General features: G+C 36.5%; 1 long non-coding RNA gene across 2 annotated transcripts in view; it reads left to right on the top strand.

The window, feature by feature from the left end:
• LOC132066639 (uncharacterized) overlaps window positions 1–11,015 on the top strand; it is a 29,987-nt gene extending 18,972 nt beyond the window's left edge. The window contains exons 1-3 of one of the 2 annotated variants that reach the window (XR_009416891.1): window positions 8,160–8,638; window positions 8,911–9,010; window positions 9,115–11,015. This is a non-coding gene — a long non-coding RNA (uncharacterized LOC132066639). Of the gene's footprint in view, window positions 1–8,159; window positions 8,639–8,910; window positions 9,011–9,114 lie in introns of those variants that run through there. The other variant, XR_009416892.1, reaches the window with a different exon arrangement.
• Window positions 11,016–12,223: the final 1,208 nt, after the last annotated feature.

The following is a 12,223-nucleotide window of genomic DNA, read 5'->3' as shown; positions in this document are numbered from 1 at the left end:
CGTTGTTTCTATCTACTATTATCTAAAAATAATCAAGTTATTAATGACTGGACGAAATCAAGAAATAACCCCTCAGTATATCACTGGCAGTCCTTCGTGAGTGCGGCACGCACCTTTTTGTTTGTTTCGGAGCCGACCATCGCCCATTAATACAACACCAATATTATTTGATTCCAACTTCAGAGTGATTCGGCAGATTTGGATTCACATATATATATATATATATATATATCCACCCATGTGCTACTTCATTCTACTTCCTTTGGCTTCCCAAACAATACCCACTTCCCAGATGTGCTGTAGCCAGTTTTAGATCTTCCTCTGCTTATTCCAAAGCTTTACTTAAGACGCATTATCTTAGTTGCTAAATTGTGATAAACTATCACTTCTCTTGGTCCTTGGCTGGCTATACACATCTCTGGCCAGTGTTGCTTGATAATTGTAGCTTTTTATTTGAATCTGCTGTGGTGCTTCATTATGTTTTCTAGAACACGAATAGGAGGTCTTTAAAATGTTTGAAGCAGGCATCAATTCTTAGTAGATTGAGTAACCTTTTTTTCTTTTGATGATCGAGAAATTCTTGAAGGCTAACTAGCGCACAGTTCAAAATTTGGTGGATAATCGGATTGCTACTCTGCTACTTTCCACTTAAATACTAGGTTTTTTAGTCTCACAGTACGGATCAAACTCGTATTTATGTGCTTAACTCATACATCAAGTGTTGTACTCTTACCATTGAACCAAAGAACTGAGGGCCTAGTGGATTGAGAAACATATGAATCTTGAGATGCAAATATGCATACTAACAAGGCTGGAGTACTATGTAAAGTTCGCAGCGTTTCCCCATCTAAGAATAGCCTAGTGAACAATGCTACTAAAAAAAGATACTATGATTTTTACTTCAGATTTTTCTCTTAAAATAAAATTTTCAATTCACTTGGCCATATAATTATCTTTTGTATTTATATCTATCTTTGTTACATTGCATTCCCGCACAGAAACTCTTACACCCGTATATTTTGAGAAATGGGAAGGGTATTACAATATGGCACCAAGGGGTGCTGTCAAAAATATTTACAAGATACCAACAGAATATCCTTTCCTATTCTTCAAGGGATTCTATGAGTTCTATCGCTGCTCCACCATCATTTACAAAGTCTTGCTTACACGAAAAATGAAATAAAAGTAAACAAGTTATCATGATCTTCTGAATAGTGTTTCCTTTATCTTCAAAATACCTATAGCGTTTTGCTCCCTTTCTAATTGTAAGTCCACCATATGCGAGCCTAAATGGTTTGCCACCATTTCTTTTGGTTGAAATCTTTCCTCTGATGCTTTCAGTAACTCACGAGTACACCCTGGTATGCTCCATTTTAGTCCCATCATATTAAGAAAGAGTTGCCATAGCTGGTCAGTAAGATGGCAGTGCAAAAATAAATGATTGATGCTCTCAGGCTTGTCTCCACATAGACAACATCTAGAGCACAACTGGAATCCTCAATTTTGGATATTTTCCTGTGTTAAACAAGCCTCTCGGGTTACCTGCCAAGTGAAAGAAGCCACTTTATGAGTTGTATTTAAATTGTGTCTTTGACAATACTGTTTCAATGTGGTATGATTAAAAGAGAAGATGTATACCGTTTTTATGTGTTAAGTATTTAAAGTCTTTATCAATAACATACTCTTGTTTATATGGATAGATGATTATGTTGTGAGATTCCAAATGCAAATATTTACATGTGGAATAAATAAATATTACGCTTCTCTTTAACAAAATGGCTAAAAACCTACTCATAAAAAATTTCTAAAAGAACCTTTTTAAGCATGAACATCAGCATATTTCATGTGTGTGTTTGAGAGAAGTTGAAGAGAGGGAAGAGAGTGGGAGAGAGATCACAAGGTATACTTTACAACATCAGAGTAATTGGAAATTACGTTTTAATCACCTGATAATGCACTGGAACTGAAATGCTTTGTATACACCAATCAACTTGGCAATATCTGAATATGCAACTTGAATCAGCAAATTACGTTTTCATTTCCTGCACTCATTGGTAAAATCAAAGGCCAAAGCTACTGTTGTTTGAGTAGTTTCCATTACAAGCCTCTAGGTTCATGAACTTTTCTGTGGTTACTTTCAGGTGTCTTGAAATGTATCATTAACTGTTTTCTCTAGGCAAGTGATTTGTCAGTCAATTAGTATGTAAATGTTTGAGTTGCCTAAATAAGTCTACTACAGGGAAACAATCGTTTTCAACTAAAACTCATTGACTTAAATAAGTCTGCCTGAATGTTTAATTACCTTTTCTTTCTGAATGTTTAATTACCTTTTCTTGATTATCCTAGACCTTAGTTAGCACCATTTTCAAGTCATCGTTATATAGAGATCATTAGATTCTATCTAATATCCTGCACTTCATAATTCTACCACGACCATAAATATGCTACAAGGAACATTTATGGATTATCTAAAGCAATACATGTGAAATCCACTATGACAACATAATATTACATCCTGATGGGCCTGAGAGAAGTGAGTAGTCAATGGACATAAGGTTTAATTCAGCCTTTGATTATTTGATCTCCCTGAACTATAAGCTTTGAACACTCTCTTAAGCTTGATGTGATGACATTTCTTTTGTCTCAAGCCCAATAAAATGAGTCTTAACAGCCTCTGAAGACCTTTGATATTTAGTGGTAAGTTTAGTTCTCCTGCCCTGCTATCAAAACTCCTTGATCTAATTTGATTGGAAAATCATCTACTTATGTCGTGTGCTCAGAACCCCAAAATCTTTAAAATGTTCCTCTACATGGCTTAGCATTCAAATTGTCCAGAGGGATGTCAGCAAAGCATTCTATGGATGAGAAGAAGACACTGGGGTCAAATCAAGAAGGAACTGATAGCAGCAGTCTCGGGTGCAATGATCGAAGGCTAGGAATTGGAAGATATTCAAGAACAGAAGTGTACATACCAATTTTGTCATAGCACAGATACAGAGGGAAACTAAATTTAGATTAGAAATGTTACGAACTGTGAAGAGAACTGTTAGGCGGACCTAGGATTTGAGCGCGACGGGGGCACCCTTGCTTTTAAACATGCTAACTATTAGTGTCAAAGTTCGGCGTGCAACTCTTTAAAACTTAATGATTATAATAACTTGTCAGCAAAACTTTAATATTATTGATTTTTTTTATGAGATGGGAACCCGCAACCACTAATTATTATTGATTATCATCAATTTGATTTTAATGTAATAAATATACGTCATTCATCGTGCTTAAACTTGACTCGGCTTTATATTTTGCACAACAAAAATAAGTTTTTCAAAAAAAGAAGAAAAAGTAGGTGGCTTAAACTTGACTCGGCTTTATATTCTTAACAACAAAAATAAGTTTTTTTAAAAAAAAAAAAAAAAGTTAAATTTCTTTGCAAAATAGGTGCTAAGAGGAGACACTTGTTTTAAGCCTATTTTAAACTTCAAAATTCTCATTTTTCCTCAAAGAAAACAAAGTCACTGGTCATTTTGTAAACACATATTTAATGTAGGTAATAAAAGATTATTACTAAATGGACTCCTAAGTGGAAGTACTAGAACCTAAGTTGAATTAGAAGAAGTGAAAAGAAAAAGAAAAGCATAGCAAAGAAGCTGCAGTTGAGTTTAAGTGAAAAGAAAAAGAAAAACATAGAAAGGATGCTATAGTGTGGTATCAAACCCAGGTTGGTTACCTAGGTGCTAAATCTTATGGCCATGAAACTAGCACACCTAGTTGGACCTTCTGTCTTTCAGGGGCCACGAAATATATTTAAGGGGTCCTCTATGTATATACAAATATATATATATAATATATATAAATGCATAGTTTTTCCCGAGGCTTGGGGGAGCACGTGCCACCCAACCCACAACGTAGGTCGGCCCCTGAAGAGAACTCATAAGATCCAATGCTTGATACATAGACTGTGTACTTAGTTTTGATTTCATAGCTGCGGTAGGCATACGAGATGTAACTAGTGGTGTGTTTGTTTGTTTTGGTTTTATGTGAGGCTTAGAGGCAGCAGCATCCTTCCTGGAAGGTGTTTGTTGTCCTAAGTGTTCTTTAGGTTGTAAATGCTTTTGGTTGGTATGGTAATATATTCACACTTTATTATCAAATGAGAGATCTGAATGAGATTGTGAATAGTTCGTCCGTTTTTTATCTTCTCTAAGTTGTAGTGGCAGAGCCACATGTAGTTGAGGGGTGTCAACCGATACCCCTTGGTCGGAGAATCTGTTTGTGTAGCTAGGTAAATTTTTCCTTTTTTATGTACACGTATTACCTATTTACACCTCTTGGCTTCTTCACGGATTTACTTTTTTATATATTGATCCCTTTTAGTGAAAGTCCTGGCTCCGCCCCTCTAAGATGTCAGGTAGACAAGGACTCTGAGATATATTTTTCTTACGGAATGAAGCTGTTCTGAGGGCATGTCCAGAACCAGCTCCCTCAGAAACTGCACAAGTAGATGCTGGAGAAATTAAGTAGTATTATAATTAAAGAGCAGCCATATTTAACTGATAAAGGAGATCCAATGAAGCAGAAAAACAGTAATATGGCCTATGGACCTGCGTGAAAAGTTAACTTTTATACATGTCCAACTGTATTGATGAACTTATCAAGAATTTGCTCTGCTGTGTTATTTCCATTTGTTAGATACACGTTAAGTTCTTTGTATTTTGTCAATTTTCATGGGCACAAATATACTTTTCTAAGCTTAGTTATTGCAAATGTTCATCTCAGTGACAGACTTTAATTGTGCAACGGGTCCACTAAGATCTTCTGTCTATCTGTGTTTCATCTACAGCTAGTTGTGTGATTTGCATGTACAGCTAAAGTTCTAACATTTCGGCTGATTGTCATGTTAGTAGTATTACTTTTGGGCCTCTATAATGTCAAACTGTCGGTCCTCCTCCTGAAATGGATGTTGAAATTTGGGGGTTATAATAGACTCCTGCAAAGAATCTTACTATTGAAATTAAGCCACGAAAAGGCATATGATGCATACACTCTTCGAATAATGTGGTCCATATCTATTAGAGGAAACCAACTTGAAAAATTTCACTCATAGGGAAACCACAATAAAGAGGAAATTCAATCTAACTTTGCCTTGTGAAAATAAAGAGACTGATTTTGATAGCTAGGAAATTTTAGAATAGAGCTTCATATTTCCCTTTAATGTAACGTCACATTTAACCTTATATGTATCCATCTTTTAGCCCATTCTCACTAGTTGTAGTTGGTTTTTGCTACTTTTAATCAATCACTTTCAGTGAGGCCCATACTTCCTCTGTGGTGTCCGCATTCTCACACGCAACTGTCTATATTACAGAGACTGACGTATTCATATATGTTTCGTTTGAGTTTGTCTTTCCCTTGGGAAAAAAGCTGGAATGATATGATGACAATTTTTAGACACGGCAAAATAAGGCAAAGTTGTAAAGTCGTCATTGCATAACAGGTTTTATGTTACCCCACATGCAAAAAGTTGGTCTTGGAGATCAGCAGTGTGATTGCTTCCAGTCTTGAGGCAATTTCTCTTACATAGATAGGGTTTAGACTAGCTGAGCCTCAACTCCAGATGCATGTGATAATGAAATCATCTCCTAAAAGAAAAAATTGATAAGTTCTTGGTAATAGTATCTTTTCAATTGTGCACAAGGTGTAAAGATTTATACCTTTTTGAAAGGAGAATATAACCCCTTAACTATTCTTTGATTTTCAAAAAGAAACTTCAACTTAGAGTTCGAACACTCCTAAAGTAGTTTCAAGTGGTGCTGATATTCCCTACACAACCAACACCACTATAAGCTACTTAAGTGGTAGACATATGTGGCCACGCGTCAAAAGACACATATAAAGTAGTAAAAAAGTAAAATTGTTCTTTTACTCAATTTTTGTGATATAGTTTGAATTCATATGCATTTTAAAATATTTTTAAAAATGCACATTGCATAATATTTGTGTGGCTAAAGACTTTTAAAACTTGTGGCTTAAACATGTCATAAATATAATAGTGTGGCTATAAAAGTTTCTCATTATGGATAAAATGAGAGTGTAAAGTTAATTGTTTTAAATATAGAAATATGTCCTTTTTTAAACGGGATAATAAAAATATGGGAAAATTACTACGAAATGCCTTTGGGTGATCTAGTTTACAAAGTAAGACCATATAGGTCTTGTATATTTATACATACAATATACATATATTATACATAGGATATACATGCCTATACATATAATATACATAATTAGTGTATAGATTTTGTATATTTCGGCCATAATGATAAATAAGTTCGGCTGAACTGTACATATTGATAAGTTTCCCCAAAAAGATATTATCACATATTTTTAGTAATAAAAGAAATGCCACATGTCAAAATTTCTCTGAAGATCGTTTTTTTTTTTTTTTTTTTTTTTTTTCTCTCATGCACTCTCACAACCAAAAATTTGCCGTTTTCTTGTGAGAAGGACAACGATGGATTCTATATTTGTACGACCATGACTCCATGAGAAATTAGCATACTGACTCCCTTTCATCCTTCCCGTTTATAGACCAAGGGAAACTCTTTTAGTAGTTTTAAAAGGGCTAGTTAATTGGGATTAGGGAAACTCCATTTTTTTTTTTTTTTACTCAATTCAAAATAAAAAGTCCCAATGAGCCTTCTATCGAATCGCTGCATTGATGTTCAATCTCGAAGATAAGGAAAAGATCTTCTAAAAGTGGATTTTTATGATCCAATAAAGAATCAAACTTATTCAAATATTCCTGCTATTCTATATTTTCTTGAAAAAGGGGCTCAACCTTAGGATATTTTCAATAAGGCAGTAGTTTTGAAGGAACGTCGTCCTAATCAACCGAAATTCAATTAAGAAAACACAAAAAAGAGGGTAGTGATTTGTACTATATAATTTTGTATGACTTTTCTCTTCTGCTATAAAATTATTAATGCATTATATAATGATTGGATCTTGAATTAGATTGGAGAGTACGATAGAAAATTTAAATAGTTGTAGACGGAGGCGGAAGTTACTGTAACGACTAATCTTTCGTTCCTGAAAATAATAATCAAGACAAGAAAAATAGCGACAAAGAGTAATATTTGATTTCAAGAATTTGTGTGGGGGGTTACAATCTTTATGAAATCTTAACAAAAAGATGTAATCCTCCGATTCTTCTCCTCACAACAATACGGCCGTCAATCAAGGGCTTTGCTTGTTCTTGAATGGACGAATTACTTGTTGTTGAGACTTCACTACGAATGCGGAGCCGAGCTTTAATCACAAACGTAGAGATATGGAAACTTGCGGCTCACTAGTTGGAGCGAAGACTTCTTGGTATGCAGAAGACTTGCGGCTGAGAGCTTCTCTATCTATCTTTTTTTTTTTTGGCTTTGTGAAGACCCCTATTTATAGTTACAGGGGAGAGCTAGGGTTTGTATATGATTGGTTGAACCATGTCATTTGAACACTTGGCGACATTTGATTGGTTCTTCTATTGACTTGACATGCTGCGTCACTTATGCACGTGGCATGATTTTATTGGTCCTTGACTTGACTTGGCGCGCCACGTCATTTGACACGTGGCATGGACCTTGGGCTAATAGAGCGGGCTCATCATGTGAAGTCCGACAAGATAGACTAGCCCAATTGAATTGGTGTTTCAATTAAATCCGTACATGTTGGATTTAAGCAATAAATCCGATTATGTTAGCCCATAATATTTGTTTGGACCAATACATTTAGAATTTAGAATATGATCCAAATTAATTTGTGGATTTAAGTTCGACTAAATTTCAATGTCTACAAATGCCCCCTGCTTCAAGGCTGGTTGAGATGCATGACTTGTCGGGCCTTTTAGAGACGAGACTTGAAGTACTCGTGAAGCAAACACTTTTTTTTTACTCCATCTAGTTGATTTCCCGCAAAATATTTGAAATGTGACAAGAAATAACTATGCTCAAGTTCTTCCATGGTGCCGCAACTTGATCGTCGACAAGTTTTTTTTTTTTTTTTTTTTTCTGTGGTGGCATTCTCTAATTTGCAAGAGGTCCACTTGACTTTTGATCTTTTGCCAACTCATTTTTTTGAATTTGACGTCTTTCCGGCTTATGAAAAAAAAAATATTGCATGGTATTCCTTTATTATCAATAGCTGGGAAAACCAAGTTGTGTCGAAAGATGTAGCCATTTTTTAACAACTGCACAAGGGGCATAATGTGTATCAAAAGAATGGCCCGTAGACAATGTATGATTTAGTCCTGAGCATAGCACACGGCTAAAACTTGTATTAGAAAATCCCTGTAGCCCTTTTTTTTTTTTAGTCCCAAGCAAATCATACCATCCACATGCATATCTCTCGTATACTTTCCATATTTGCATGGTACTTCTTTGAATTATTAGGAGAGAATATCAACTTTCCATAAGTTTAAACTTTCCATACATGAGCCTAAACTTTCCATGATTAGATTCCAACTAGAACAAGGATTTCTTTGTGTAAGTCCATGTAGGAACCAGATTTTGACATCTATAAATACACCGCCTTCTCTTGGTGTTTGAGCGTCAATTTGAAGCATCGTCGAGCTGGTTCGACCCATCTCTATCAGGTAATTTTCTTCTTCCATATGTATTTTCGTCACTTTCTTCACAGCTCTGCATGTCTGCGGTAGAAAATTCATATCTCAATGTAGGAACGTCGAAATCATGATCCGCTTGATGTTACGGAAACTAGACTCGTAGAGCTACGTCACACGCGGAAACCATGACCCAATTGCATCTATATTTGCTCAGATATTGATCGAGAATCAGACTTTGAGTTCTGGTTCGCTGGTTTATTAGTCTTGCGCGTCCTGACGAAAAATCTTATATCTTGACTTAGGAACATCGCAATCACGAACGGCTTGCGGCGTCGGAAAGAAGACTCATAGAGCTACGTCATATACGAAAACCACAATCAAATTGCTTCTATATTGGCTCAGGTATAATTATATTTTTTTTAATCAGCCACAGAATCTGATTTTGCTTTCTCGGCTTTGGACATGCTCTACGAAACTTACCTGTCCCTTTTTAATTTCTTTTGCAGGTCTTTGGGCGCATCTATACGACTTTAACTTTAAACAAAGATGATGCACTTTCGTGACCGCGATACGCCACATCCTCATCTAGAGATAGTGAGCGACAAACGAAATTCGAACGCCAAAGTCCTTGCCTTGGAGGTTCAACCTCCAGTGATCGGTGCCTTCTCACTTGACTGAGAGCTTTCTACGCTTCATCTTGCCGAATGGTCTAAAAAGGAGACCAAAGACGTCATGAGCAACTTCTCAGGTAAGTCCACTGTTATGGACGTCCCTCTGTTGAAGTCCGCAATTCATCGAGAAATCGCGCCCACCGAATCTTCTCATCCCAAAGGATGTTTCAGCAATTGGAGTGTTCCAACTTCTGTATTTGGTGAAGTTTGCTACTTGAGTTCTTGACAACAGGTCCAACGCACAAGCCGAAGACGACAAAGCAATAGTGGCAGAGAGATTGATATTCAAGATCGGATAATTGGCCACAAGATGAAGCTTCATGATATTGAGGCACACCATGCAAACTAGATTATCGTACTTCAATCCATATCCATCATGCCAAATTGAAGCGTCGTGCCGATGGCACTGATCCGTATAGAACCAAGAAGCTTCGTGTAGTTCGCACCGTGGGCGTCAATTCGTTCAGAGTCAAGAAGCTTCATGCAGTTGGAATCATGGGCTCCATCATCCCTTTTTTTTCTTTTGCAGGTTTATGAGGGAGTGCAAATTGTCTCGATATCATACCAAGAAGATGCAAGAGGTGGTCGTTCGATTGGCGAGGAACTACTTCGTGTGTCCCCTCTCGTGGCTCGGCGAGAAAAAGGCGTGGAGTGACCGTATTATATCTTCGAAGAGTGAGCAACCATATTCCATAATTGGAGACACATCGACCGTATTCCATCATTGGCGGCACATCGACCGTATCCCATCGTTGGAGACATATCTCACGTCGACTGTATTTCATCTTTGGCGAGCTAGCACATGGCGCATCTCCGCAAATATTTCTTGATGTAGGAGCGATGAAATCATAAGATGCTTGTTTCTAAAAATTTAGATAGCGACATGTAAAAAAATCTACGTCAAATTACTTAAGCACAAGCCAGAATAAATTTTTTGAAGTTGAACAAAACATCTGCCGTTCTGATTTTTCAGATTTGACTGCTATCGCCGAAAAATTAATATCCCGAACTTGGAGCATCCGAATTGTTAGCCGTCTATGCCTTTGGAAACTAAACTCAGAGATCTGTAACTTATATAAATCTCGTAGTAGAAATCCTTCTAGATTTGCTGCAGTAATTTCTTAAAGTTGGTCCAGACGTTTGTCATGTTTCCGTTTCAGCTTTGCGCACTCTCGCTGAAAAATTCATATCCAGAGCCAGGAGTGTCCGAATTGCATTTCGCTTGATGGAACAGAATCAGAACTCAATGATTTACAATATGTCAAAATTTTAGATCATAATTCCTTCCATACTAATCAGAATTAACTGCTTAAATTGATTTCTAACTTGTCGGTTTCACAGCTTTGTGCAGTCTCGCCGAAAAATTCATATCCCGAGCTTGGAGCGTTTGAATTGCGAGACGTCTATCCCATCGGAAGCCAAACTCAGAGATCTGCAACTTGTATAAAATTTTTTTGGCAGAAATGGTTCAAGATTTGCCGCAGCAATTTCATGAAGTTGGTCCATACGTCTGCCATATCGCTTGCTTTTAAACTTGTGCACTTGTTCCGTAAAATTCATAACTTGAGCTTAGAGATTTTGAATTATGCACCGCTTGATCCTCCGAAGCTCAAAATATAGGTGCTACAACTATGCGGCTGATGGAGACACAATTCACATTAGATTCGACTTCACAAACTTTTTGTAGTGACGTCACCATTTGAAGAAATAATGCTCACTTGATAAAGGCACTTAAGACGAGTAGGATGATGTACATATAGTTTCATCCCTTTTTTTGGAATCATTGATGTACCAAAATCCTTCGGAATTGAGGCAATAAAATATCTTTTACCTTTCGATGCAATTTGTTTCTTTTCTTTTGCAATGTATGTCTTTGTATTTGAAAGAATTAATGTGATGCCCCCAACATTAATTTTGGTCACCACATCATGTCATGCCTTTTTATTCTTTTTTATTAAACTTATGTGAAGAGGAACTTAGATATAACTTTCTAAGCGCCTACGTACCTCGGTGAAGAGGATCAAGTCATTTCGTAGTTAACTTGAGAATTTAGCTCAAATTTGAATAGCTTTGCAAGAAGGGCTAAAATTTTTTTTTTTTTTTTTTTTTTTTTGTCCTAACTTTTTGCCTAGGCAACTTGCCTCTTTCGAGGTTTTCAACCTGAAGAGGACTGACTTTTTTTTTGGAAGAGCTTTGGACTTGGGTGAGGAGCGTCACAACTTTAAACTCGAATTTGAGGAGGTTGCGAAGGAGTATTCAACTTTGAAGATTTAGCTCATTTTCATGGAGCTTTGAAGGCTTGTGACATTTTTAGACTCTTGTTCAAGACTATGCTCGATTTTGAAGAGCTTTGTAACTGGAGAATTTAGCTCAAATTTGAATAGCTTTGCAACTTGAAGATTTGGCTGTATCAAGACTTGAAGATTTGCAATTTATTCGAAGATCTTCGCCACTTGAAGACTCGGCTCGTATTTGAAGAGCTTTGCAACTTGAAGATTCGTGAAATTTGAAGAGCTTTGCAACTTGAATATTCGGCTAGTATTTGAAGATCTTCAAAACTTGAAGAATCTTCGTATTTGAAGAGCTCCAAAACTTGAAGATTTGGCTCATATTTGAACAACTCAGTGACTTGAACATTTAGCTAGAATTTGAAGAGCTTTGAAACTTGAAGACTTGGCTTGAATTTGAGGAGCGTCACAACTTGTAGATTTAGCTCGAATTTGAGGAGATTGTTGATATGAAGGTTTAGCTTGAATTTAAAGAGCTTAACACCGTAGATTTAGCTCGAATTTGATAAGCTTTACAACTTGAGGATTTAGCCTGAATTTGAAGGCTTGTGACATACAGTTTAGAATCTTGTGTCAAGGAGGCTAGGCTGAACGTAATATACGGACTCTTCGATTTCATCTTCTTGAACTTGCCCCCACTATGGAGTTTTAACATC

The sequence above is a fragment of the Lycium ferocissimum genome, chromosome 8, assembly GCF_029784015.1.
Source record: "Lycium ferocissimum isolate CSIRO_LF1 chromosome 8, AGI_CSIRO_Lferr_CH_V1, whole genome shotgun sequence".
Lineage (NCBI taxonomy): Eukaryota > Viridiplantae > Streptophyta > Magnoliopsida > Solanales > Solanaceae > Lycium > Lycium ferocissimum.
This window is presented reverse-complemented; position numbering and strand designations above follow the sequence as displayed.